At 43.0% G+C, this 22,201-nt stretch overlaps 1 protein-coding gene across 8 annotated transcripts in view; it reads right to left on the bottom strand.

The window, feature by feature from the left end:
• Positions 1–21,269, bottom strand: part of PAM (peptidylglycine alpha-amidating monooxygenase) — a 151,266-nt gene extending 129,997 nt beyond the window's left edge. For 7 of the 8 annotated variants that reach the window (XM_075079848.1, XM_075079847.1, XM_075079845.1 and 4 more), the window contains exon 1: positions 21,128–21,264. The gene's annotated coding sequence lies outside the window, so the exon portion shown is untranslated. Of the gene's footprint in view, positions 1–21,127 lie in introns of all 8 variants that reach the window. The other variant, XM_075079846.1, reaches the window with a different exon arrangement.
• Between the last annotated feature and the right edge of the window lie 932 nt (positions 21,270–22,201).

Consider the following 22,201-nt stretch of genomic DNA (forward strand, 5'->3'; position numbering starts at 1 on the left):
GCTCTACCACTATCAGACAAAAGAGCCACTGTCCCAAACTACGTGGGTTACTTTTCCAGATAAGCAACTCCCACCTGAACAGAAAAATGAGAAAATTAAACATTGTGGCTACAGTCTCTCTCCTGTAACCACAAGAACTCAGAGAGGAGCATGTAAGAAGGATTAGAATATCTGACTTTGTTTTCATGCTGAAGTGATTTACAGCTTCACAGCGCTTTACAACTGGCAAGTCTCCGCACTGGGTATTTTACAGATGGAGTATATTATTTCTGTTTCTTCCAGTAGCTCCTGCCTAGCTTTTACAGAGAAATAGAAAAGGTAAATTTTGATCAAGGAATCTTTAATATTTAATTAGGACAAGAGAATGCCTTGCAGAACATCTGGTAAGCAAGCTGAGCAAGGCAAGCTGTGCTCCCGACATTAGTTCAGCTGAGAGAGACTTTGCAGTGAAATGACCACCTTACACTGCCAGTTGGTTTTCCATCTTGGCCCTACAGGTGAGCAAATACAGATTATGTTGGAAGGTTTATTTTTATTTAAAGATAACTCGAAGCGGCCAAATGTATTACAAGACAGACATGCTTGATTTAGTCAAAATACAGATTTGTACCATGGATAGTGAAATGAGAGTTATAGTGATAATCTTTGCAAAACAATCACAAGAGCAATATCTAGAGCTGTAATGTTTTCTCACATAAACAAGAAAAGCAGAGATATTAAAAAAACACGAAACAAAATAGAACCCATTGCCACTGCATCACATTTTATTACTTATTTCTTTGTCCTATACGTAACACACCTATGCAGGCAAAAGAATGAGAATTTATAATTCCTTGCCAGAGCACAAAACATGTAGAAAATTACTTTTAATGAGGATTTGCCATTTAAGTGGAACTTGCTTTGGCAGTGTGCAGAAAACAAAAAGTAAACAGAATCAGTGAAAGGATTTTCTTTGCATTGGAAAGACAGAGCACACTAAGAGAAGGAGGACTTTAATAGGCCTTCAAGCAAAGCAGCTTTTTGTTTATCTGCAGGTTAATTTATTAAAACCTCCCTCTAATGTATTAGCTCTCCTTTAAATACAACAACAAAACCCACACACAGTTATAATCCTAAACCGTATCTACTGGCAATATATACACAACTCCTGCCCTTAACACCAGCTTAAATAAAAACAAAATACTCCCTGTAACAATCAGTTTGAGTTTCACCAACAGAGACCGAAGAGCTCTAACAGAACTATAAACAACAGATATGATGCTACCGCTCCTAAACATTATCAGGAATCACAGACTGCTTGGAAAGCAAAACAATGAGCTAACTAAACATACAACATGAGCTAGTAGACCTAATGATGTAAATCAAATTTTGCTTTTGTTGTAGAGAAGAGTAGTACTGTTAGGTAGCACTATACAACAGTAACTGATGAATGCCTCCCCTAATGCCTGAGCAGAGATATAACTTCACAGAACATGCTACCATTAGCTCCCAATGATGAAAAGGAGGAGGATGCTAGAGCCATTCCCTCAAGCAGCATGCACCATGCAACCACCCAAATATTGCACTCCCTGGAAGTTTCAGCATTTATATTTGTCAACACAGCACTAAAGGGAGGCCCAAAACCATAGGGTGCCTCCTATGCAGCTGCTTGATCTACAAAATAAACCTCAAGAAATACTAGAGAGATAAATATGTATTAAAATTTTAGCAAAATCAGAGAAAGGGCAGTTTAACACAGCTCACAAGAACTTACAGAAGACAAAATGACTTAGAATTTTTATAAATGAAAAATGCATGCCAAAGTACCATCACAACATGCTCCTACTAGGTGTACCATTCTTCACATCCACAGTGCAGCATGACTGCCTCGTATTTTACATAACTGTTGAAGTTTCATTATTAAGTAATTCTTCTAAATGTGGATACACGACAGGCTTCAGTTCTAGAAGTTGTGGCTTGCAAATAATTTAATGAGAGTCACAAAATTGGATATGCCAGGCCTACTCCTATCTGATATTGTGTGACTAAGCTGGAACAACCTAATTTTCCCTAATCCTCACTTGAAAGAAAGAAATAACTAGGGTATAGTTCATTCAAAAGTTATAACTGTGTATATTTAAGATTTGCTACAGACATCTCAAAGACTAACAGCACGGAAAAAAAAAAACACCTCATGCACAGACAGCTTATGCATAGCAAGGGAAATGGCCTTAGAGGATTTGGATATGCAAGATACTAGAATTGCTTTTAGGATGAGAACAAGTTTGCTCCTCTACAAAATCTGTGCTACCATCCCTTTTTGGGAAGCTATGTTAAATCAAAGACAAAAATCCTGACTGTAATAATTATTTGTTTTAACAGGGCTCAGAGGACATTCTTTGAGTACACACAAACAAAGCTCATGTTTGAAACAGAAGAGCTGGTAAGGAGCAACTCAGTTGTCTGTGTAAATACAGAGCTGATGAGCTGCTGGGGTTGAAGTAACTGCCCAGCCACCTGCCTAGTGCATGTGCCTTGGTCTAAATATCACATTTTCATTAAAAGCATATTCTTGTAGATCAACACTAGATGGACATACAGAAAAGACTGCTCCAAGGCAGACAGCTGACTGCAGCTGTACCCTCTGGCATATTAGACAAAAGCTAACACCTCTAAGAGCAGCAACGACCACCACTGAAACAAATAAAACCCACTGAATTAATGCATAAAATGCTTTACATCCACCTAGAGGCAAATGATTAACCTTACTTGAAGCAATCTCTTAGCCTCCTTTTATGCTAAAAAATGAGAGGAAATGACATCACATTATCACATCCCTGGCAAGGACACCAGGGGGAAAGTCTACAGCAAGAAAGACATACCCTTGGTCATGTCAGAATAATTACTCCAACTGGACATACAAAAGTCCACGGCCCCTGCTGGGATGCACCCACAAGTGCTAAGGGAGCTGGCTGATGTTGCTGCAAGACCACTCTTGATAATCTTTGATCAATCATGGCAACCGGGTGAGGTGCTCAAGAACTGAAGGAACCACCTGTGAGGGTGACCAGACACTAGCACAAGTTGCCAGTGAGGTTGTGGAGCCTCCATCCTTGGAGATTGCACAACAAGTGTCCCCAAAATGGGTTATCCATGTTATTTTTAACATCAAGTTCTGAATTTTCACTAACAGTCTTACTGGGTTTACATGCCCAGGTGCTGGCAGTGGAGTGAGAGAGCAGCTGGGTGGGGCCTGGCAGCCAGCCAAGGACAGCCTGTATCATCAAGATTTTTTTTGAAAAAAACAGGCCATACTCACGGTAAGCTATTGACAGAACTGTTCACGCTTCGATTTCACCGAAGTAGTAATGCAACTGTGAAATAAAGCAAGTCAGTTTTAGATTTAACTATACCAATCTTGCCCCAAGTGAAATTTCAATTTGCAGTGAAGAGCAAGATCAGAAAGTGATAATTTCTGCCATTAACTACTATCCATTCATTAAAAACAAAGAAACAAGACCCCATGCCCAACACCAAAGACCTTACCTCAAAGCAATTTCAGGGACACAGTGTAAGTCTTAAATTGTTACTAATAACTGAATATATGCTATTATCATTGAAAAGAGATTACATATTCAATTAATACATACACACATACACTGTAACTCAAAAACTTTTCCTAAGCGAACTACTGCAGTCAAGTTGCCTTGACAGGGATGAAAGAAGATGAAATACAGATGGAGACCTTCATGATTTGAATATCGAACAAAGAAAGACTTAGTGCTTACTGAAAACCACAATAACTATAGGGAGAGTCTTCTTGCACTGACCAGAGTAAATTGTACAAATTATTAGAAAACATATTCCAGTATTTGGAAAGAACTGCTCCTGAAAGCATCTAATAAGAACACAAATTCAAAAGTTCAGGTCAGTCTGAATAAGGAAGTTTTCAATGGTGGCCTTCTAAATTTCAATAAAGCTGTAACTCTGTATTGATTTCCCCAACTCAGCTGCTCAAGGAAAAAAGTACCACATGACAGAATTAAATCAAGTTCAAAAGAGGGCACAAAACTCATGAACTGTAAACAATAAAAATATGAACCAACAAAAACTACAGAAAACCAGCCCAATTTAGAAAAGCCAGTTATAGGTCAACAACTGTTTTGAACGAACATTTTGAAGACGTAACTATGAAGCTGAGAGTTATTTTTATAAGTATCCAAAAGTGAAATGAAATAAAAAAGAGGTAAAGAAAAAGCTCTCGGAAATGTGGCAAACACGTGAGATTATTCTCCAGTAATAGTATTTGTTGATAAGCAATTATTCTAAGTGGGACTGGTGGAAAAAAATAAATCGAGATGACTACAAGTACCAACCATAACAGCTCTAACATTCTCATACTTGTGGGCAGTATTGTCAAAATAGCACTCCTCCCTGCCCAGACACAAAAGGTTTTGACAAGACAAGGTCAGGTTACAGATCCAGTCATCTGAACTAAAAGCTGCAAAAATATCCTTCCCTTAATTTCTCCTCTCCCCCCACTTCCTTGCCGTTGTAGCTGAGGGGAAATGCCCAAATTTCAAATCAGAGACTGCCTAACTAAAGCAAGGGAGAAAGAAATTAATGGGAGCGACTTCGAGAAAAATATGGTCTACATTGAAAGTCAAATGGTTGAAGAAATGAAAAATTGAGGCCGGCTAAACAGAGAGACAGAACAAGATAGAGAAAAAGTCTGGGTAAGAGCCAACAGGGAGGATGGAGATCTGGAGCTATGGGGAAAGGAAATAACAGCCAGGAGTGGCAGGCAGCTCTGTCCACAGCCAGAACGGTCCATTAACTTGCTTCCAGAAAATCTTGGCAGCATCAAGAACTTCAATGACCAAGGTGGCTTTAATCCATGGTTACCTCTTTTTCTGGCACACATATTTGTCCATCAAGATGGCCAACAAACCTTAGGAACTACAGATGGTATCTTACAGCTGAAACTGCCAACATCCCAAGAAACGTGAACCTTGAGAAACTTCCATATTGTATTTCATAGTGAACATGAATTGTTCAAAAAGCACTTCAGTCTAACAAGATAACAATTTATAGTCTATTTTGCAGATGTATTTAGTACAAATGTGTCCACCAAATGGATAGTCAGAACAGAATCTGAATAAAAGAGGTCAAATAGGGTAACTCAATAATGAGAACACTATTTATAGCAGCAATAACCTGCAAATTGCCTGAAGATGACAGGAAACTGCACTTATGCAAATAGAGTTGGGTTTGAGATTAATTAAATCATTAATCCGTTTTGTTTGCAAGTCATTTTCAGAAAACACTTCAGCTTGACATTAGGAAAGTACTGTATGTGCAATATTTTATACAAGCCATCTTCAACATTTTGACGTTGCTTCTGTATTCATAAGAAAAATACTTAGTTTGCAGTTTCTGAAGCTTTTTTTTTGGTCAGTTTTTTCTGTTAAAGCTCATTTTCCGATGTGAACTCATTGCAAAACCTTGTTGACACCACCTTATTCTTTTACTCCTTACTGTCATACAGGATCCTGAAAAAAACAAAGGTGCTAGGCTATGAAGCACTAGGTCTCCTGAAACTAGTAAAATTACTGGAATACCCTTGCCCAAGGCCAGCTGTTTTTGATTCACGTTGTTAGGCTCTAACACTAGATACTACAGAACACTGCTAACCTCACCTAGAGGTACTTTCCTCATGGAAAAACAATACTTCCAGCTCTCTGTGGGGAGTATGACATGGCAACTGTAAAAGCCCCAGATTTTCTAAGATGTCTAAGCACCAATGTTGACTTTAGAGCACTTGCTTAGTATTGCTACATTATGCTGAAGCTTTGTTTCACTTTATCTTTCAGATGTAACACCAGTGGCACTGTTTTTACACTAGTAATGTAGTTTTACAATTTTAATTTTACACAATTCAAGTATCTGAGATGGCAATAAAGGAGGCATTTGTTATGAAAATTGACTTCCCTAAAGAGACAGAGTTATACTAGGTCTGTTAGATCTGTTTCCTATCTAGTCACTGTTTCTGGATCTAGAGCAAGGTCATTTCAAATATAAATTAAACTGGGGGATGTGGGTGGGATATGGGACAACACAAGACTATGACCACAACAAAACTAGCTAGCGATGACAACAACTCTGAAATAACAAAAAAGTAGCAAACAAAACCAATCCATAATCTACACAAATATTTACTACACCTACTGTATTAAAATACATTTTAAACAGAACTTATAGACTGTGGGACACTGTTCTCATGGGAAACGCTTCTTTTAAAGCCCTGATAATCATGTAAATCCCATGTTAGCTTAAAACAAAATGCTCACAATCTTGGTGACATACCTGTTCAAAATATGCCACCAAACCTCCCAGCTACAGCGCACTCTACCTCTACAGTTATGCTCTCACCTCTAAGTGTGGCACAACTAACAAGTTTTATTTCAGCATCAGTGCAATGAAATCCTCTTTTAAAGTATGAGGATATTTCTAGTAAAGACAAAGATTAGTTACCTAGGAATATTTGTTTATATTTAGATTCTTATGGAAAAGTAACAAATAAAAGTTAATGTTTCAGACATCTTCCTGAAGCTCACAGCTGTAAAATACAATATAGTAAGAATAAAGCATTCACATAATGAATCCACTGAGAATACTAGCAAGTTTTCTTCCTCTTTATTACCTAAAGAGTGATAGAACCAGTGCTAGAAGCTCATTATTTACTCCTAAGCAGCAAGAACAGGATAAAGACAAACCTTAGTACAAGCCAGAGTAGAGCCTTGGGAAGACCAAAGAACCAAACATTTCCACAGATCAAAGATCCTCTCCCATGATCAAGCCATGGCCTGCAACTAAGCACAGACTTCTGAGCAAAGCTGTCACTTCAAAGCAAGTTTTCCAAAACAGATTAATTAGAATCAATCAAAATCATACTTGCAATTCATTTCTGAACCAGCAGCTACTGCAAAAAATAGTCACAAGTAATCAAATCAACAACTTCCTTGCTACATTAGCTAACTATAGAACACCTTTACCAGCAGGCAAAAGGACAGCAAAGAAACAACACACTATCAAAAAGAATCATGACTGTGACACGCAAACAAGACGCACAAGGTTGTCACAATGGTAGAAGTATATCCAACAAGCTGACTGGACTTTTGCAAGCATCCAAAAACCATTCCCAATTGCTTAACATGTTGCTAGCTCTGGTGTCTATTAAAAAACAAAAACAGAACCGTCAAACAAAAAAAACCCACCACCAAAAAAAACCCGCTAGGCATGCAATTTTGGTTCCAGTCTGATTGGATTCAAAACGCAACTAAGGCAAGCGGAAGAATAGAATTACAACCAGTTCACTACACATGCCCACAATTTCCACTGGTATGTATCATGAGTGCAACAACAGTATATGAATCAATATAATGATATAGATAATGTAGTATTGCATTATCTACCTGTATTATCCTTGCACATTCTTAGGCAAAAAAGGCTAAGTATCACATGACACAGACTACTGTTAGAAGACCAACCTCCAAATCAGAGACATCTTTTGAAGACCAGATAAAAACAGTAATGGGTCTCCAAATGCAGTTCTGAATGATTTTTTTTCCCACAACCAAAACAGAAGAAGATTTGGTAGATATTCATTTTGTTCAATTAAATTTCTTCTGAAGATGAAACAGATCACAGTATATAAAAACAGATAAAAAAAAAGCAATGAGCATTCTATATTCCCTGGAGGGAAAAAAGCTGATATGAAACTTTTCAGGATAGAAGCAGAATATGGTCCAAAACCAAGGCAGACAAATACAATGTCCTTTTGTTTGATCAACTCTTTTCAGAAAGAAAGTTGAGAAAGTTTCACTCTTTTTCATGATACCTGGTGATTGCTGATTTTGTTTCAGGTTTGGTATAGTCTCACTTTATCAGCTTTTTCACCACACAACATCGATGTATGAATACTCATTATGTCTATTTCTGATTTGAAAAGTGATATGACTATAAGCCTGAAAAAGACCTCTTTTTTTTTTACTTTTTTTTACTAAAAGAAGCCTGGTCTGAAATGTTTGTTCACTATCTCCTCTTCAAACCCTGGCCCAGTCATTTCAAATTCAACACACCATGAGGTGTACTGGTAGCCCTGTGGAAGACATTGCATTTGAGGAGTTAGTGATTGTGAGCACTGCTCTACCAGGCCTTGTACTTAAGGCTTGGGAAGCCGCAATGTTAGCATGGGCAGCTGCTGCAAGGGAATCTGCTGGAGTGCCCTGTGCCACCCTGTGCTGTGTGCTGGTGGGTATCATGAAAGAGGCAACCCTCCTGCTTGTCAGGGGAAGATACATTGTGTACACTCTGCGCATATATCTCCAACAACAGAAAAAGGTTACCCAAAATGAGATGCTTTTGGTTCTACTCTAGTCTGGAATACCAAAAGACAAAATTGATAGGAAATCACCCTCTATTTATGGGAAAAAGATAAACAAGTGAAAGGAAAAAAAACCAAAACAGACTAGAAAAAGAAATCAGGACAGTGGATAGACTGATGACACCCTCTGCTCCCCTGTGCAGTGGGAAAAGGAGAGTACACCAGGACCAATTAATTTCCTCAATCTGGTGGCGCACTACAAAACCTGTATCAATTGGCTCATTTTTTATCTTCCCCCCTCCCCGCCAAGGTGCAACGGGTGGCTGGGGTCCCACAGGGAGGTAACACACCTTATATTCTGCTGACAGTACACGAGCAGTCATAACCATCAGTGGGTGATGGCTCTAACGGTTACAGGCCTGAGGTCACTGTAATTCACAGACACCCATCCCTACATCTGAAAAATAAACCGATTAAAATTAATCCCTTGGCAGGGGTGGGGGAGGTAGACAAACCTGCTCATTAAATCTCTTCACTATTACAACTGCGTTCCTACCTGCCTTTTATGGCCAAAGTGCCAGTAGCTAAAGTATATTAATAAATTACTGGAAGTGACTTGTTGGCAGGCAAAACTTTCACGACAACAGGGGTGAAATATTCTTTTGGGGTTTATACTATCACTGTGGAAAAGTGGTTACAATTCCTGCTAATTTGGAGTCTCCCTCAAAATGTGTTGCATCCAAACAGTCCAGGCTGCCCAGAAGCGACATAGAGATCACCCAGATGATTACAGCTATTGGAGGCTGGAGTTACTGAAAGAGCCCATTCCCCCCCCCCCCCCTTCAGCGGCCCCATATGGTCAGTGAAAATGCCTGACAGCTCCCAGAGAACAACAGCTGGTTAATGATCACTAAACAGGGCTGCCCCACACTCAGAACTGTAGTGCCAATGTTATCATGCTCCTCCAGCAAGCTGTATCTGAAGCTGTAGCATGCTGCGTGGAATCCAACAGCAGCTTTCTTTGGTGTGCCAACCGCTAATGAACCACAGGAGCAATCTGCACGCTCATGCTGGGGTTAGTAGTACACCTTCACAGTCCTGCCCCAGAGGTATCCACACAGCCCCACGATTTGCCATGGGCTGGTAGCCCAGTGTTTGGAAGACTTCAATACTTGGCCACATTGTAAATCACTCAGCTATGCAGATGATGTAATCCGCATCACTGCGGGGGCTTCTGGTCCCATTGAACAAGATGTGGGAGGAGCTCTGAGTAACATTACTGAGACAATGCAAAATCATGATTGGGAAATTAACCCCAAGAAAATTCAGAGAGCTGCCACAGAAGTAAAATTTGGAAGGATTATCTGGCAGAGACTTAGCAGAATGATGCCCAAATCAGCTAAACAAACCGCATTTCATATGGCAGAAATGCAGAGCAAAGTAGAAACACAAAAGATTATTGGTCTTTGGGGGTTTTGGAGGCAATTTATACCCTATTTGGCCCAGATAATAAGACCGTTATATAATATAGTAAGGAAAAAAAAGGACAGTTCTTTCCAGTAGAAAAGGTAAGAGCTGCCTTTGAAGAAACAAAGAAAGCAGTCTCCCCTGCAGTAGTTTTAGGCCAAAAACTAGCCAATAAGCCTTTCAAGCTCAAAGCCCTAGTATCGTATGAAGACGTGGCTTACTGGAGCTTCTGGCAGCAAGGGGACAGGTGGCATAAACTGTTGGGCCTTGGGTCTCATGGGTTGCCCTCATCAATGCAAAACTACAATGGCTTTGGCCTGCTTATTTAACCCTAGCTGAAACAGAAAGAATCACCCAGGAGGCCAAAGTTACCAAGGGCAGGACTCCCAATTTTACAGCGGGTACTGTCAAATGACTCCAGCCATTGGGAAGGTGGAACAGACTAGCATTGTGAAATGAAAATATTTCTACACTTCCACATCCCAGCCCAAACAAAGTAAGCACCATACAGGAAAAAACAGCACAAACTGGCCTGGGTAGTGACAGTGTTTGCAATAGATACTGGTGATGGCAGATACACATACAACCCTCTGGTTGTATTACGCACTTCCCATGCTGACCACAAGGCCTTCACTTTTTGAGCCAATGGTTAGATATTCCCACTTGTATTAAATTAGATAATGGTTGTCATTTCCAGGACAAATGGTCGAGCTGGTGAAAACCAGGTAGCATGGGTTTATCATATACCCCATCAACCTTATGCAGCCAGTTAGTAGAGGGCACTAATGCCTTACCAAAAAAAATAAATTTTATTTTTACCACCCACCCACACTTTGGTGGAACTGGCCAGCAGTGCTGCCATAAGCATTAATAAATCTGAATAGCAGGGCAGGAATCCAAGGCTACACCACTTACAAACTATTGTTATGCCATCACCATACAACAATGTTCAGGTTCCTGCCTGAAACTGAAGAGAGGTGTGTCTTGGCACAGGATGGACAAACTCGTTTATACTGATCCCTGCCAAGATACTGGCCCAGGTGCTGGGAGCTATGTTCTTAATTTTAGAACACTAAGCTGATACTCCTTAATATGTTCTGCAACATATATTTCATGAAAAGTTGTGCTCTCCATCTGTTCTGCAGAAGGCGGAGACCGGTGTCCTCCCTGGAAGCCTCAGCATTGCACTAGCCCGCAGCGACATCTGTCGGCAACCTGCGGGTTACGGCGACGCTCAAAGTCCCACCTGCCTGGCGTATTTTTGGGGGCAATGGTGGGAACTATAAGGCAAATTTTTAAGAGATGCCTGTGCTGGTCAACATCTGAGGGTGCCAGGAAAGGAAGCCTTGGAAATGGATGTGTGTTGGAAGACCCCATGCCTTGATGACTTGATTGCTTTATAACCACTGCTATGTACTGCTGACCTCTTACAGAGAGAAAGACAGAGCATTCTCATCAATAAGAGTTACTATCTTTCTTTCCTACAAACTAAAATGTTAAAACATCTTTGGCATGATAGACTTATTAAGGTCCATTCCACAAAATAAAAACCATAATAACTCACTGCTGCTACCATTACAGGTTGTGACTTACGGAAAATACAGAAAGATAACTGTCCTTCATGAGTATATTACATGGGCAATTTCTTACGGGAATTAGAAGGTATTTTTGCATAAATTGCTTTGTCGACTAACAATTTAAGCCCATTTTAGAGTTTGAGATCATATCCTAACACATATTCAAGCCTGCAAAGCCATTGTCAGTAAAAACAACCTCAAGCCACTGCTAGAGTTAGTCCCTTACCATGTAGCAGTAGGTGGACTCAGAACCCCCAGATAAGCTTTTTCCTTCTATGTGAATCTCCAGAATAGCCATTTAACACACCAGGTTTGAGAACTGATACTTTAACTAAACAGAGGTAGTCACCCAAGTATGTGTATTATGCACAGTCTCTCATAACATCCTCACAGAGAAACTGGTAAAATATGGTCTAGAAAAACAGACAGCGAGGTGGACTGGCTGAATTGCCAGGCTCAAAAGGCTGTAGCAATCAGTGGCACAAAGTCCATCTGGAGGCCAGTCACCAGAAGTGTACCCCAGGAGTCAATACTGGCACCAGTCCTGTTTAACAGTTGCATTAATAGTCTGGATGGTGGGGCAGAGTCCACCCTCAGCAAGTTTGCAGGTGACACCAAACTGGGAGGAGTGACCAATACACCAGAGGGTCATGCAGCCATCCAGAGAGACCTCAAAAGGCTGGAAAAAAGGACTGACACAAACCTCACGAAGTTCAACCAAGGGAAACGCGAAGTTCTGCGTCTGGGAAGGGACAATGCTTCCCAGAGTTGTCAGCCTGTACAACTAGTACAGGCTGTTGTCTGACCAGCTGGAAAGTAGTTTCACAGTAAAGGCCCTGGTGGACAAGGTGAACAGCAGCCATCCATGTGCACTCATGGCAAAGGCAGCCAGGGGCATCCTGGGCTGCTTGAGGAATAGCATCACCAGCAGGTTGAGAGAGGTGATCATTCAGCTTCCAGTCAGTACTGGTGACACCATACCTGGAGTGCTGTGTCCTGTTCTGGGCAATCCAATACAAGAGAGACAGGGACATATTGACAGCAAGTCCGGAAAATGTCTACAAAGATGATTGCAGGCCTAGAGCATCTGCCACATGAGGAGAGGTGGGACTTCACAGCCTGAAGAGAAGGAGGCTTGCTGGGGAGGGGGTAGAACCTTATCAATACCTATAAACATCAGGCTGATTGGCATGGGGTGAAAGCAGAGAGCGCCAGACTTTTCTTAGCTGTGCCCACTGACAAGACAAGAAGAAATGGGCATAAATTGAATCACCAGAAATTCTGTCTGAACAAAAGAAAAGACTTGCTTATTGTAAGGGTGGTCAAATATGTGAAAAGGCTACCCAGAGACGTTGTGGAGTCTCCATCCACGGAGGTACTCAAACCCTGACTGAACACGGTCCTGGGAAACCTGATCTAGCTGACCCTGCTTAAGTAGGGGTGTGGTGTTATACTACATGATCTCCAAAGGCTCCTTCCCGTCTCAGTCGTGATTCTGTATTAAACTCACAGGGAGAATGCCGGGTTTGACAGTCCAAGAAAAAAAATTAGTAACCACAGTTTTCCAGTTAAAAAGAAAGAAAACTAGAAATCACTGGTTAATTAACACTCTTGTAACTGCCACATATAATAAAAGCTATGGTATATAGGAATAGCTTTTATAGGAATAGCTAGGTAGTCTAAAATTAGGTATCACAGAAAGTTCTTCTTAAAGGACTACTATAAACACTTTAAAAGTTATTAATTTTGTGATCAAAATATATTAACACTTCAATACAAACATCAGTAAGCAAGCAGTAAAAAAAAGTTATTTTAAGTCAGAATAAAAAAGATGCATCAAAATCCACTAGAAATCCTTAATCTCTTCCATAACGAGATCGGGATTCATAGTACCATGCAATCCAGCTCCTTAACTTCAGTTCAGGGTACAACATGCTTGCAAAAAGAATTAAAACCAACTGAATCTAACCAGTCTGAATAAAAATAATCCACAGAGAACCAAAGAATATAGCACAGAAGTGTGCAACAGAGCCCTGCTGATTTAAAATGAATGCTACCTTTATAATTTTTTTCCCTTCTTTAAATGGACTGCTGTAAGCATGCAAGGCTGATTTCATCAGTTTTCAAGTTCCTTCTCTCCACTCCTGCAAATATCCAGCTTTAGGGCCCACGAACAAGGTTCAACAAGGTTCAAGGAGAAAAGAACTCTATTAAAGGAAGATAACTTGTAAAGCAAAATAATCACTGGCACTCCAGAATCTAAAACGGTCCCAAAGCAATAAGCACTGCTGTTGTGGATAAAACACTGGACTACAATCAACATTCAGTACCTGAGCAGACATAAATGTGTAGTTTCACATATCACTGACTCAACTGTGAGGGAGTACAGGTAGGAATCATAGATGACAGAGGGGTATCTGCTTCTAAAAGAAAAAGCTATGGCTTCCTGGAAAAAAGTGAATGAAGAAGGTAAGTATAATCGTGTATCACTGATGCTGGATTATGAATGCATGTTAATGAACCTCCCAGAACAAAGCATCCAACCATACTCAATTATTGATGTAATCTTTTAAATATTTGTTAACGAAGACACGCGAAGTAACACATTTGCTGCAACACAGGTTAAATGCACAACCCATTCCAGTCTGCCTTTCATGCCTCCTTCTCTCTTCTACCTCACATCATGTTAGCCTAATCTGCAGTCTTCCAGTCCTTCACTTCAGTTTTTGGTCAATAGTTCATATAAGCCCTTCTACTATTCCAGTTCTCCAGTTCCTCACTTGATGCACATCTTTGCCAGCCCATCCCCAGACTTCACAGGATTTCTCCTTCTCCTGGTTGTACATCCCTATTGGGTCATGGTCCAAACAGTACCTAGAGATGCTACATTCCTCTGTGCACTGATTAGCTTGAGCAGACTTACTTTCATCTCAACTCCTCCTCTTCTCCTCAGTTCACCTACGTCTCCTCAAATTGTCTTTTAATTTCAGCTCCTTTGTCCTGTATTTTCTCCACAGCAAAGCAACACCCCAACGCTGACACAGAAGACTTCACCACCAATACTTAATGATTTGCGTACATTATAAGGTACAGACCTCTGAAACTTATTGAGGGAAGTATCAAACAGCCTTAAGTGCGCAAGGCTGACCATCATCATGTAGTTTAGAAATGTACCTTGGAGCTACTTCTGCTTAACAGCTACATGCCTGTACATAGATTCATTCTAGTTTCACTGAAGGTGCTTTTAATAAAAGAGAATCAAAGAAAAGAGGAAATTGAACAGATTCTGGAGTAAAAGATAATTAGAGAAAGAAAGAAATGAAAAATGGAGTGGCAGAAGAAATGAAATATGAATTTACTTACATTACCTTGACAGATTATATAATCTTTCTCTGATGCAATAGAAGATTGGACTAGATCATCCCTGAGGTCCCTTCCAACCTGTGATTCTGCGATTCTTTCCCCAGAAAGAAGAAAGTACAGCAAAGCTGGTTGGGAGTGGGGGGGAAGGGAGGGGAAGAGGGGAAATTTGCTATATTTTCATCCATACTACAACATGGAAAAATATTAGTTAAACTTAAAGAAACTGGATTGGAAGATATAAAAAAAAAAACAAACAACAAACCAAAACCCAACAACAGAAAACAGGAAAAAAAAAAAACCAAAACCCAACCAACAAAAAACCCCACCCCAAAACAAACAAAAAAACCCAACCCCAAACACCAGTGTGAGAGTGGTTAAACAAAGACAACTGCAACTAGCTTTGAAACAACAGTGAAGTCCTGGAGTTTCAATAACTAAGTGTGTTTCAAAAATATAGCTTTAGTATATGCATAAAGGAAACTTGCCACAAAATACAGGAGAGAACCTATAGAATCTGCTGAAGCAGGGCTGAAAAGATACTGCTCATTCATAGGAATATCAGAGTGACATAAAAAAAGAAATCAATAATTCTGACAATCAAAACAACAAAGGTATCTATTTTAATTTCTGCTTTTATGTCAAACACTTTGGGACTTTCTGCTCTTAGCTACCAGTTTATCAGCTGGAAAGAACAAGATGTATCAGGCAATGTCATGATCACAGCTACTATGTTGTACTCAAAAAAACAAATACCAACAGTAAAAAGCAATTTTAAGGGGTATTTAGTATTTTCAACTTTTCTTCACTATGGATCTGCTTTTATTAGCGTCACTGTCTTCATGTGCAACATTAAATACAGTCCCAGTCACCATGTACAAGAAAGATCTGTTCAAACTGTAGGCACTTGGAGAAAGGGCTACTGGAATCATAGAATATCTTGCATTGGAAGGAACCCATAAGGATCATCGAGCCCAACTCCCTCCTCCTCACAGGACTACCTAAAACTAAGACACATGACTAAAAGCATCGTGCAGATGCTCCTTGAACTCTGACAGGCCTGGTGCCATGACCACTTCTCTGGGGAGTCTGTTCCAGTGACCGACCTCCCTCTCAGTGAAGAACCTTTTTCTTATTGTCCAATCTGAACTTCCCCTGACACAGCTTCATTCCATTTCCTCATGTCCTGTCGCTGGTCACCAGAGAGGAGATCAGCACCTCCCCCTCTGCTGCACCCCTTGAGGAAGCTGTACACTGTGGTGAGGCCACCCCTCAGCTTTCTCTTCTCCAAGGTGAACCCAACAAGCTCTAAATTTTCCCAGTACGTAACGAGACAAAGACAGCCTGGATTGTTCAGCCTAGCAACATAAAGTCTAAAGTAAACATGATTGCTCTCTATAAATAAACCAAAGTATATACCAATCACAGGGAAAGAACTAAGAATTAAGCTACTGAATGATACAAAACAAGAACAAATGAATATATGAAGGCCATGAATACTTTAGGCTGGAAATTAGATGGACATTTTTGAAACAAGCCAGAAAGGGTATGCTGTGGATCATCATTTTTAAGATTAATTATTGTTTTATCACATGGATTGAAAGATATTATTTACAGGCCTGCAACAGAAAGCAAACGAACAGCTAATAACAGCAAAACAAACATTCTATAGTTTTATAGTGGTCCTCTAGTGTTAACCTAGTCCTGTGCTTAAAAAAAAAAATAATAAAAAAATAAAAAGAAATGTTTCACAAATCTTAAGTTCAATGTAAACACTTCTTCATAATCCCTTTTTGTTCCCAAGTACCAAGGACTAATAATCCCCTTTTGTTCTTAAGTATGAAAGACCTGAGGCATACGCTAACACAGAAGACACTGCAAATGAGCAGGCCACTTGCAACACCCAGTAGGAGTGTCAGAAGCAAGCTTCCACCCCCCCCCCCCCCACCTTATTTAAGCCTTGATTGACCCTACACACTAGGGACCACGACAGAGAGATAGATGATTTTAAAACAGACTATAAACTTTTGTGATACCCTTCTTTTGTACATATTTATATAGTGAATACTGTATTATTACACCAGGACCATGAATGTACAACTGCACAGATTAAAACAGCAGAGCAGGAGTAAGAAGAATGGCACACCTGCTACAAATAAGAGATCAAGTGGAGTAATAAAATCCAAGAAAGAATATTGATAACAGAAAGGAACTAACAGTCACTGGAGTCTGACACCATACCATGTACATAGAACCACAAATATGCGCTATGACTCAACATCACCCTTGGCATTCTTTGTCAAAAGGGAACATAAACACAGCAAAGATCACAGAACATCATTACCAGCCAAGAATAACCCAAAAGACACGATGAGTACTTGATAGCCAGCATCCCTTCCTCCCCTTGTCACTGCTAGTAATCCCGGCCAGATTGATGGGATACCCATCTGTCCTGGTCTTCATAAATGTAGGACTGCAAAAGCACTAGTCTGAAGGGATGAAATAAATCTATGAAGTAACAAATACAAGTTACTGAAATTGTTTTTTTTTTCAAAATAAAATCCATGTTTCCTCCTACCCAGTGATCCACTGTGACTGCTGCACTTTAAACTCTTCCACTTCATCTGGTTACACATCCTGTTTGGCTGTTGCAGACCACAGTATCTCAGAACAGACCATTTGCCAAGTGACATCTGTTACATAAAATGTAAGAAGTTCACCACTGCAGCAGGAATGGCCTAGGTTATCATTTATTGTTTTCGGTTTTGGCAAAATACATTTTTTCTTTGTGTAAAATAGGGAATTCTTCTACTTGAGTATTTTGATTAACAATAATATAATACATTGATGGGTGAAGGAAGAGTGAGAAAAACCTTCACAGTAAGAAGTATGGTAACTGCTCACAGCGCATGCAGCGCTGTTATTATGACAGACCTCTTCCAACTAATGACTGCTAAGCGTCTTCCACAGATGGAAGTCAGGCAGGTTGCTTTTATTACCTAAATCAGAAAACCTTTTTCTTTTGGCATCTCTTCACACATAATCCGCACGTATCCTTTCATAGGCTACTTTTACGTTTCGTTCACATTTTCACATAGAGATGAAAGAGTCTTTACGCAACTTGCATTTCTCAAAAGTAATAGTAGTTTTTTAAAAAAACTCAATGTATACCTGAAGAAATGTAAGTTTCAAAAGCCAGCACTAATCATGAATTTTGCTTCCCATTTCTACCTACACTACTTTTCTTTGTCAGTACTTGTTCTTTGCTCACATGGTCACAAGTTATAATCTCATAATCTTACTTGATTTCTCTTTATGCTTCCAGAAGTTTATCATAATCTTAGCAAAGTGCTCCATACTTTCCCACATATTTCTAATAGCAAATTTCCCAAATTGCACTGAAACATTTGGTTTAATAGAAATTATAAAATAACCCACAAAAATTAAGAGATACTGACTCAAAATATTTTTCAAGTAAAACTTCTCGTTTTTTCAAAAATACTTTTAGTTTGGTTCAACACCCCTGGGGAGCACATAAACACCCTCTCTTCCTTACCTTGGCCAACTGGAAGAAACTGAATCTGTGTACAGGTAAGATTGACAGGACATTACTAACACAGAGAAATGAAGGATGTTATTCATGAAGGAGTATATGGTAAATCCTCACCAGATATCATTTTCAGGATACAAGACGACTAATACAGTACAACCCACCATATGGAATATGGCAGATATGGTATAACCTACTCCATAGACTGTTTAATCTTAATTATCATACATTGTTTCCAGGTATAAACCAGAAATAACTTTTCTAGTTTGTTTGGCTTGATTTGTGATACTTTTCAAATCTTTGTTTGTACTAATAGCAGTAATTTGGATAGTGCTATATAAATGTAAGCATCCCAGGAGACTTACTAACCTCAAATATCACCAGTAATGGGCAGATCGAATTATGTGTTAAATCGAAAACTGGCAAGTTATAAAATGACTTTTAAATATATCCTGCATTTCATTTACATGCCATTGTTCTTGAGTATGCAACATGGATAATTCTCTCAATCTGTAAAATGAAGACTGCAGAACAAATCCCAACCTCTTGGCAACCCCTTGAGCCACGACTGCATGATAAAATGGGAGGAATATGCTGAGAACAAGCTTGTCTTCAATATGTATGTATTTTACACCACAGTTCCTTAGGATTCATATGTATGGAATCAAGAAGAAAACTCCTCTCAAACTGAATATTTTGTGGTATCAGCCACATGCAGGGAAATAACTTTCAGAAGGGCTGATTCAATCGCATCCTGTTTTATTTGACACTCAGCAGCCTGGAGGTTATCTCACTTGACAAGGAAACGGATAAAGCAATGAAATGGTAGGATTGTATTTTGGATCAGATCTCTGCGCTTATTTTGAGCCTGCTTGCACACATGTTTGTGGAGACCTCTGCCTCCACTTGTCAAAGGAAGGGTTCTGTGCTCTGTACCTGCTTTTGGCTACTCATTAGGGCTTACCTCCTAGATCTCCCACTTTCCCCTGCATGGATGATGGGATCACCATGTCAAAGAAACTACCTGAGTAAGTGAGGATTAAATTCAACCTGCTTTCCATTTTTTTTCTGCGAGAACTAGTCAGCAAACATGCATCAATCCTCCAGAAAAGTTATTGTTAAAAACTACCTCCAGATCTTAGATCCACAGTACAAGACAGAAATATAAATAAGAGTCTAACATATAAATCATCTAAAAAAATTTAAGTTAGGATTTTGGGATTTGTAGTTTTCTAAAAGCTAGATTTATTACTGATGATTTTAATGCTGGAACACCTGTAAAGATGCAGGAGTACCCCAAATCAAAAAGGAAACAGAAGGCCTTACCCATATCAAGTGGCATATCATGAAGAGATTTGAGATATTAAAATGACTGTCTCCTTATACGACGACTTCCATTACCACGCCACACAAACATTTAGTCTTTCATAAGTAGGTTAAGAATTCTACTTAATGCCAGTGATTTCTCTTTTTTTTTTTTATTGGAACCTATAAGAACGCTTGTCTGCAAGCCTGCTGTAGGCACCTGGAAACAGTCTACGGTAAAACATACCACCTTGTCAACGCCGCACCTCTGCGTTGGTGGTCCACAAGACAGCCTGAGAACTGACAGTGGTTTTACTGTCCCAGAAGGGGTTGGGACCCACCCCTTCATACACCAAATTCTCACAGCACATCCACGTGCTGGCAAGCGAAGAGTTATTTGGTATGTTCAAAAACACGTGCAAAGCAAGATTGTGAGAGACTGACACATAAAACATGCATCTTCCGAAATTAATTATTAAGGTCTAATATAAGAGTTTTTAAAGGAATTAACAGAACGAGCAGCGGAGGATTTAAAAACAAAACAAAACAAGCCACTCCCAGGGACTAATGGGAACCATACTACCACGGTTCGGAGCAGCTGGATGTCAAAACTAACGAAATGTCAACACTTGACTGCTTTCCATGGCTGGACATCTAGGGGCGACGAGGCGACGGCCCCCACAGAAGAGCGCCGAGGTCCGAAGGGGCTCGGGCTCTCCCGCCTTCAGCCATCTTCCCACCGCCGCAGCGGGCGGCCGGGATCCCGCCCAGCCACGCTGCCGCTGTCCCTTTAAGCCGGACCCCATGACAAGCGGCAGGAACCGGCCCCGGCCCCGCTCCCGCTCCCCTCCGCCCGGCCCGGCCCCGCTCGGCCCCGGCGGAGCACGGGCCGGCGGCGCCCAGCGCCGCAGGAAACTTTGTCGGGCGGGCGGTGAGGGCGCCCTGCCCCGGCCGCCCCCCGCCGCCCCGGGGAGGGTCGTCTCTCCCATCTCCCTGGCTCGGGACACAACGTCCCGGCGGGCGGAGGGGGAACTCCGACAGAGATCTCGACGCGCCCACCCCGTCAGGAGGCGGCGGCGGCAGACCTCTGCCGCCCCCGGGGCCAGGACCCGGGCCGGGGCGGGCAGGACGGCGGGCCCCCGCCACAGCCGCCGCAGCCCGCCGGGGGCAGCCGGACCTGGCGGCCAGAGAACCGCGGCCCCCGGCGGCTTTCCAGCGGCCCCGGGCGGGCGGTCCCCCCCGCGGCGCAGCCGGGAACCCTCCCCCTGGCACCGCAGGGAGGCGCCGCGCCTCGGGGAGCGCGGCACCGCCGCACGTGTGCCGGGGAAGGGGGAGCCGGGCACCGGCCGGGGCGCGCAGGAGCCCCTCCACCCAGGAATGAGACCGGGAGCGGGGACCGGCCCCCACCGCCCGCGGGGCTGGGGCAAACCACCGCAACTCCAACTCCCTCCGCGCCCCCCGCAGCCCCCGCGCCCGGGTTAACGCGAAGCACGTGAAACTCACGAGAGAGGGCCCAGCCCCGCTGCGCCGCACCGCCGGCTCTCAGCCGAGCTGCCTCTGCGCTGCTGGCAGCGGCGGCGACACCGGGGGCTGCCGCGCGCCGTCGCCGCGACCCCCCTTCCTGCCGCCGCGCCGGCCCCGCCCCCCGTGGGACCGGCCGCTCCCGGCGCCCCGCCCCCCGGCCGCGGCCCCGCCCCGCCCCGCCCGGCGCGGGGGACGAGGCGCTTCTCACGTCTGCCTGCGCACGGCTCGCGGGGCGGGGGGCGCCGCCCGCCCCGGCCCGGACCCGCCGCTCGGCTTGGCTCGGGACGGGGTGAGGCGGCGGCGCTCCGGGTCCCCGTCCAGCGGCGCCTCCCTCCGCCGAGCGGCGGGGAGGCAAGGAAGGGTCCCGGGGTCAGCCTGTGGGGGAGGGGAAAAACCGCCCCGTCCCTTCGCCGTTCGGTAGGCCCGCCCTCCGAGAGGCGCCCACCCAGCCCCGCCCCGCCTGGCCGCTGGTCCTGCCTCGGGCGCCCCTGGGGGGAGCCGCGGCTCCCTCCGGGAAGCCGGTGCTTTCCGCGCGAGTGGGTCGGTGGGGGTGGGCGGGGGTCCCCCCGTGGGCCGGGCCGCCCCGCTCCGCTGCGTTCGGGCGGCCCGGGGCCGCGCCGGACGGGCGGGACGCGGTGGTCGCCCGCTGCGAGCCCGGGCGGGGAGAAGTCCCTCCGTGCCGGGAGCGAAGGGGCTGCGGCAGTGGGGCCGCGGTCACGGCGCTCTGCAAAACCCCCTCTCCCGGGCGGGAGGGCTTTGTAAAGCCGGGGCGCGGGGGTCTGCGCGCCCATCGCCTCGGTGGGCTCTAACAGAGCCCGGCCTGCGCGTCCAGCTCAAACGAGGACAAACACAGGGTTTTGCTCGGATGGGAAAGTTTGCCCCGTCCAGAGCCGAGGGGGTTTTCGGCGGTGGAGCCGCCGGCAGCTCCCTCGCAATCCCCGGGCGTTACCGGCTCAAGATAATGGGGATCCCGAGTAAGGTCGCCTCCGAGGGTGGGTGCCGGGAATGGCACGGCTGCTGGTCGTGAAGAATGCGAGTTGTTCGAAGCTTGTT

Source organism: Phalacrocorax aristotelis, chromosome Z (genome assembly GCF_949628215.1).
Source record: "Phalacrocorax aristotelis chromosome Z, bGulAri2.1, whole genome shotgun sequence".
NCBI classification, from domain to species: Eukaryota; Metazoa; Chordata; class Aves; order Suliformes; family Phalacrocoracidae; genus Phalacrocorax; species Phalacrocorax aristotelis.